The sequence below is a fragment of the Takifugu flavidus genome, unplaced genomic scaffold (assembly GCF_003711565.1).
Source record: "Takifugu flavidus isolate HTHZ2018 unplaced genomic scaffold, ASM371156v2 ctg790, whole genome shotgun sequence".
In the NCBI taxonomy this organism is placed as follows: domain Eukaryota; kingdom Metazoa; phylum Chordata; class Actinopteri; order Tetraodontiformes; family Tetraodontidae; genus Takifugu; species Takifugu flavidus.
The window spans coordinates 1-7,676 of record NW_026622400.1 but is presented as its reverse complement, the minus strand read 5'-3'; the positions used below and the strand labels follow the sequence as shown (position 1 = coordinate 7,676).

Below are 7,676 nucleotides of genomic sequence, written 5' to 3'. Positions count from 1 at the left end.
TCCTATAAATCAAAGGACTAATAGAGATGTGTTTCATAGTGAGAGGGGGGAGCACATCCTATCAAACTGGGACCAGGCAGCTCCACCAGGAGAGTCCTCTTGTTCACAATCTGGAAGCAGATCTGGAGATGCTGAAATGAAGCCCAAACAAAGTAAAACTGTTCAATATGAGATTTAATTTGTGATGTCATGAATTTGTAGTTGTGTTGATGATTTATTATAGATGGAAATCATTGGTTTACTTATGTTCAGGAAGTGATCTGCAGGAGGTGATAGAAGGTCATAAGATGAGTCTGAAGAGAAGATGTGAACATGTGACTGAAGGAACTCATGAAGCAGGAAGTGGAACCCTGCTGAACAAGATCTACACTGAGCTCTACATCACTGAGGGACAAAGTGAGGAGGTGGACACACAACATGAGGTGAGACAGCTTGAGAGAACCTCCAAGAAGAACATCCAGGACACTCCAATCAAGTGCCAGGACATCTTCAAAGTCTTATCTGAGCAACAGAGACACATCAGAGTGGTTCTGACCAACGGTGTCGCCGGCGTTGGAAAAACCTTCTCAGTGCAGAAGTTCAGTCTGGACTGGGCAGAAGGTTTGGAGAACCAAGACATCAGTCTGGTGCTTCCGCTCTCATGCAGGGAGCTGAACTTGATCAGAGATGAGCAGCACAGTCTTCTCTCACTGCTTCATGTTTTCCATCCAACATTACAGAAGATCAGAGCAGAAGATCTGACTGTCTGGAAACTTCTGTTCATCTTTGATGGCCTGGATGAAAGCAGATTTTCACTGGGTTTCAACAAGCATCAGCTCATCTCTGATGTCACACAAGTATCGTCGTTGGCGTGCTCCTGGTGAACCTCATCCAGGGGAACCTGCTTCCCTCAGCTCTCATCTGGATCACCTCCAGACCTGCAGCAGCCTATCAGATTCCTCCCTCGTGTGTTGACAGGATCACAGAAGTACGAGGCTTCACTGACTCCCAGAAGGAGGAGTACTTCAGGAGGAGGTTCAGTGATGAAGATCTGTCCAAGAGAATCATCTCACACATCAAGGCCTCCAGGAGCCTCCACATCATGTGTCTGATCCCAGTTTTCTGCTGGATCACTGCTATAGTTCTGGAGGACATGATGACCAGAGACCAGAGAGGAGAGCTGCCCCAAACCCTGACTGACCTCTACTCACACTTCCTGAGGGTTCAGATAAAGAGGAAGAAGAAGCAGAAGTATGGAGGAAAGCAGAGACCAGAGAAACTGACTAAGGCTGATAAAGAACTCCTTCTGAAGTTGGGTCGGCTGGCGTTTGAACATCTGGAGAAAGGAAACATCATGTTCTACTCAGAAGACCTGGAGCGATGTGGACTGGACGTCTCCGAGGTGTCGGGTGTACTCAGGAGTTTGTACAGAGATCTTCAAGAGAGAGAGTGTGATCTTCCAGAAATCAGTCTACTGCTTTGTTCATCTGAGCGTTCAGGAGTTTCTGGCTGCCGTCTACATGTTCCACGTTACACCAGGAAAGACACAGCGGTATAAATAAGTCCTAAAATATTCTGAACCAAACCCCTTTTCCGGTTTACATGAGGTTGCAAAAAACAATCCACCACATCTCTTGATGACTTCTCAGGAGAGCACTAATGAAATCTCTCAAAAGTGAAAATGGCCACCTGGACTTGTTTGTTCGCTTCCTTCATGGTCTCTCTCTGGAGTCCAATCAGAGGATCTTGGGTGGACTGTTGGATCAGAGGAACAGCCACCCAGAAACCATCCAGAAGGTCCTCAACAACCTGAAGGAGGAGAACAGTGAAAATCTCCCCAGACAGAAGCATCAACATCTTCCACTGTCTGATGGAGATGAAGGATCAGTCAGTCCATCAGGAGATCCAAGAGTTCCTGAAGTCAGGGGAGAAATCAGGAGGAGACTGTCAGAGATCCACTGTTCAGCTCTGGCCTACCTGCTGCAGATGTCAGAGGAGGTTCTGGATGAGCTGAACCTGCAGCAGTACAACACCTCAGAGGAGGGACGACGTCGCCTGATTCCAGCTGTGAGGAACTGCAGGAAGGTCGTGTAAGTAAAGATTTTTGGGGCCGGACATCGGCGTGTTTAAATCAAGCGAGAGTGGATCATGTCAGGTAGCAATACCCCCTCCAGTGGTCATTCCTTCAATTCTTTATCTCCATTGCAGCGTCCATAAATTAAAAACAACAACAATTCATCCAGAAATGTTCAACACTGGCTGGATATAAGTTCAAAGGTCAATCCAGACAAACCAACATAAGGCAGGAATAATAGGAGCCACAAGTTAACTGACTATCATGAAATTACTGTCATGTCATTAAATCACTTTTGTTTGTTTGTAACATCGTATTCGAACGACAGAAAAACACATTTTAACTAATGACACGTGACTATTTTGCTTCATTTGTTCAACGTAAAAACAGCCGGCCTCGTTGGTTTAAATGGGTGTTTTAGGTCTTTGTGGCGGTTCCGTTTGGAGCCTTTATGTGACCCACAAAAGTTGTTTGAGCCTTTCCACACCCGTTAGGGGGCAACTTCATCACTAGCAACAAAAGGTGCAGTGAAAATGATTTGAAGGGAAACAGGCAGATAGAACAGAAGCTGAGGGCAATCGATGCAACCAGAGACTCTGATGTCATCGATCGGATCGCTGAATTAAGACTTGACGCACCATCGTACAAATTGGATGAAATGCAAAATATCCAAAGAGCCGATAGACAGATAAAAAGATGCACGTTTCTTTAAACCATTTGCTACAATCATTTTAAATATTGAGTAATTATGAGCTGTTCTAAAATAAGACAAATGTTGAGAATAATTCAGTTGCATTTCAGATCTGATGGTCGTTCAAACTGTTGCTCTACGGTGTTGAATTTAGCTTTTCCAGGAAATGAGCTACATTTGTGTTGAGGTAGATTCTCAGATAAGTTGATGAGAAATCCCAAAGTTTGACTCACTATTTTTGTTTCATACACAACAGACTGTCTGGTAGTTTCTTTCAACGAGTCATTGGGAAGTTGTGGCCTCAGCAATGACGTCAAACCCTTCTCATCTACGGGAGCTGAGCTTAAGCAGAGAACCAAAGCCTGACAGATGCCGGAGTAAAGTTACTGTCTTCTGCAATGATGCATCCAAACTGCAGACTGGAGACGCTCAGGTCAGGAGGCCTCTGTTGGTCTTTTCTAAATTCTTTACATTTTCTGCTTTTCTCTTCATTTTCAGATTTAGAAATGTGTTTTTATTTGCCCCATTTATTCCTTTTCCAGGCTGTGGCTGCTGCAGGTTATCAGAGATCAGCTGTGGCTCTCTGGCCTCGGCGCTGAGGTCCAATCCCTCCCATCTGAGGGTTCTGGACCTGAGTTGGAACCAGCTGAAGGATCCAGGAGTGAAGCTGCTCTGTGGTTTTCTCCAGGATCCTCTCTGTGAGCTGGAGACTCTCAGGTCAGTCAGAGATGATCCAGTACTTTCCCAGGTGTACTAGTTAGTTAGACAATAAATGTTTCCATGTTTGATCTTTGTTATAAACGTAGTGTTACAGTTCTCAGAAAAAAGACCACACAGGACAGATTTGCAGTATTAAATTGGTTGTGGAAATCTGTCCCATGTGAGGATGGTCATCAATGACTAGAAAGGAAGTATCAGTTGTAGATTTGTCTTTTTATTTTAGGCTGGCCACAAAACCGCCCAAACATTCAGACCAATCAAAAATGGTTCTTCCTGTCTTTTAAAGATCAGAAGGAAAACTAGAAACCCAAAAAAGAAAGCTGCTGCAGTGTGCCATGCCCCTTCTCTCCTGAGAAAAGCCATCCCAAAAAAGAGAAAAGCCCAAGTGTGAAGTGAGCCCCTGTTAAACCTTGGTACCGAAAGCCTGCAGTCATTCTCATCTTGAGGTGGCTTCATTCCAGCCAGAAGCCCAAACCTGCCTCCCTCTTAAAGGGGCAGCAGGTCAGTCCAACCACAGAAACCTTCATGAAGATCTGAAGCTTTCAGCATCCACAATTGTTGCACCTCACTTCCATTGGAGTCCAAATCAGAAGTCAACAAGTTGATTCTACACCGATTCTACACAATGCAACCATTTTAAAAAGGTTTCCATCCATAAGTTTTCACACATTTTTATATAAATCTGTTTGTTCATCGCCTCCTTCTGTTGTAATGGTCATTAAAGAAAATGACCTTATTGGAGTTTTTCTCCTCACAAATATGACTTTCTATGAACGATGCAATAAATGCAGCTGCAATCTAAGACAATATGGAAGTATGTGTATATAATAGTAGTGGAAGTAGCTCATAAAATAATACATTTGCTCTTCTCATCGAATCTCTCTATGTTATTAAAGAAAAACCTGCTCTTAGTCAACAACATCTAAGAAATCAACCAAAAATCCTAATTTTCTACAATCTAATATAAAACAAGAGTAGAGAAGACTCTTTCTGCAGAGACACTGGTGGCAGGAATGCAGAAGTATCACCTGCTCAACTTGGAAGGTGGAGCAGAAACCACCAGCTGAGAAGGTCCTCAGCAGAGGAAGTGGTGGAGAACCATGAAACTTGCTAAGCTCCACCTCAGCTCCAGAGACGGGCTGAGCTGGAGCTGTGGCACCAGGTATCGCCCAGAAGAGCCTCCAACAAACAAGCTCTTCTCTTGGGAGGAGAGGGCTTTGAATCTCAGCTCAGTGTGCTTGTCTCTAGTAGGTGGCAGCTGCACCTTTTCCTGAGTCCTTGTTGATGCCCTGAGGGGAATTGATGCTCCTGCAATGTTTCTGGCAGCATTGAGCTTGCAGTGGGGCAATCAAACACACTGTGGGGGGGCTCTCTTTCCTTCTCTCATCTGGAGAACAAGTGACACCAGCTGCCAATCATTGTTGGAGAAATGTGCAGTCAGGGGAACGATGCGTCCAGACTATAGCCACCCTTCCAGCATCCAGCAGTGTCTAAAACTTTGATTTGGTTTCACCAGAGAGTGTAGGGATTGCAGGGTCGCTGCAGCATCGCCCACAAGCTGTCAGGAGTGGGTCGCTTTGTCCCAACTCCTGACAAGAGTTGAGTGCTATTGAGAAATGTGGTCTCACAAACTTGGAAGGTATTTTGACCAACACACACTTTACATACGCTGTAGATCTTGTCCAACCGCCCTGAAAGAACCCAAAATAGGAACATACGGCAGATAAGCCGGTGCAGGACCAGAGGTTGTTGCTTGTAAGCTGTGTGTTTTGCTCTGGTACATGTTGATTTTTATTTGTCTTCTCTCAAAATAATTGTTATTTTAGCCTAAGGGGCTGCAGTTTATCAGAGACCAGCTGTGATTCTGTGGCCTCAGCTCTGAAGTCCAACCACTCCCATCTGAGGGTTCTGGACCTGAGCTCAACACGTTGCAGGATTCAGGAGTGAAGCGGCTCTGTTCTGGACTGGAGAGTCCAAACTGTAAACTGGAGAGGCTCAGGTCAGTCTTCATTTTTCTACCTATATACCAGCTGCTAAGATGGTGAAGTGAGGCTGTTCTCAACACTGCTGTGATGCACCACATTAAAAAACTTCCTTGGAATATCGTGAATTCAGGTCTGACCCAACTAAGAACTAACGTAGGTTTAGTACTGACGCAGATAACATGCAGACCTGCACCGTATAACCTCATCCTGCATTTTTCAGATTAAACTACTGCAGTTTATCAGAGATCAGCTGTGGCTCTCTGGCCTCGGCGCTGAGGTCCAATCCCTCCCATCTCAGAGAACTGGACCTGAGTCAGAACCAGCTGCAGGATCCAGGAGTGAAGCTGCTCTGTGGTTTTCTCCAGGATCCAAACTGCCGACTGGAAACTCTGAGGTAAACACCATTCTCAAAAATGTCCATTATTCCATCCGAGGGTCCTCACACTTTCTGAGTGTGTGTGTTGTGCCCAGTTCCTTCAGGAGGGGGGGCCACACGGGGACCACTTATTCATGATAAATTGATTTAAGGACAATGAAAAAGCCGACAGATGGTAACCAAAATTAGACAAAACTAGGTGAGGGTGCCTGGTAGACACCAGCCAACGAGGAGGGAGATGGTGAGGGAGACAGGAAGTCATCTAAGACAGGTTGTGCCTTTAAAGATGAGCCACAGGTGAGATGGATCTCCATGATGAGATGGGAGGGAAAGAGGTGGGAGAACCTGGGAAGAGTGAGGGCCAGAACAATATATATTCTCCTCTGGAACAGTGCAAACCTGAGAGGTTGGAATTGTGGTAATTACATATTACTATCATTTTTAACCTGAACTAAATTAAATATTTACAGATCATGCCTTTGATTAACCTTTCAGATAATACTGGTTTCACTTATAACCTTATAAAAGTTTCCCTTCTTTATTTAGATTAAGGAACTGCAGCTTATCAGAGATCAGCTGTGGCTCTCTGGCCTCGGCGCTGAGGTCCAATCCCTCCCATCTCAGAGAACTGGACCTGAGGTGAACAAGCTGCAGGATTCAGGAGTGAAGCTGCTGTCTGATCTCGTAGAGAATCCAGACTATGGGCTGGAGACATTGAGTCATGGCTGGTAGAAGCCAGTCAACTCCCGCTCATCTGCTGCATCACTCACTGACCACTGGTGAAGAGCATCTGTGGAAACATCTGCCGTCTACTCCCTCCATAGATGAAGAATTCAGTTTTTAAAAAGCGCTGGTGGACTTTCAGGAGATCAGTCGATGGTCGACAAAGCAGAAGCAGCTTCGCCTTGAAGTTAAATTAGTTCCTGGTATCACACAATGCATCTTTATAAAGTTCTAAATGGCTCCTCGGCCACTCTTAGAAGCATGGAAACATTCTCTTAATTGTCTCTTCAAATGTCTGTATTATACGTTACTATTTTACATCATGCCTTCAGAATCTTTAGGGTTTAGTATTTACTGTCTCTGTGACATGGAGCATTGGAATATTTCAGCTGCAGCCAGCAAAAACCATCAGAATGACGCTATCGGTGGGAACCGCAGCTCATTTGACTTTAGTCAGTCTGTTCAATGTTATAGGATTTATTGCAATCTAATAAAAACTATGAATAAATGTGGGAAATAGGAAATAAAAAGAAGCAAAATGACCAAATAAAATCTCCCATGAATACTGTAAATTTAAAGATGTCAAGAATGGAATATCAGCTTAAATGGAATCAAACATAAAGTGTAAAGGCCTCCTTTAAGTTTACTGCAAAAATAAACACTAAATCAAGAGCAACACGCGCCAAAAACGTCTCATTCTCTCTTCTGTCTCCACTCATTCTTTTATATTCTTATTAGCATTAGGGTTGGGTTAGCATTAGGGTTGGGTTAGCATTAGGGTTAGCATTAGGGTTAGGGTTAGCATTAGGGTTAGGGTTAGCATTAGGGTTAGGTTAGCATTAGGGTTAGTTAGGGTTAGGTTAGCATTAGCATTAGGGTTAGAGTTAGAGTTAGGGTTAGCATTAGGGTTAGGGTTAGCATTGGGTTAGGGTTAGCATTAGGGTTAGGGTTAGCATTAGCATTAGGGTTAGGGTTAGCATTAGGTTAGGTTAGCATTAGGGTTAGCATTAGGGTTAGCGTAGCATTAGGGTTAGATTAGGGTTAGGGTTAGCATTAGGGTTAGGGTTAGCATTAGCATAGTTAGGGTTAGAGTTAGGTTAGCATTAGGGTAGGGTTACATTAGGGTTA

At 44.2% G+C, this 7,676-nt stretch overlaps 1 long non-coding RNA gene across 1 annotated transcript; it reads left to right on the top strand.

Annotated features, from left to right (window-relative positions):
* The first annotated feature begins 3,302 nt into the window (after positions 1 to 3,302).
* Positions 3,303 to 7,224, top strand: LOC130521209 (uncharacterized). Its single transcript, XR_008949223.1, has 4 exons — positions 3,303 to 3,461; positions 5,291 to 5,463; positions 5,670 to 5,843; positions 6,372 to 7,224. It is a non-coding gene; the product is annotated as an uncharacterized LOC130521209 (long non-coding RNA).
* The last annotated feature ends 452 nt before the right edge of the window (positions 7,225 to 7,676 follow it).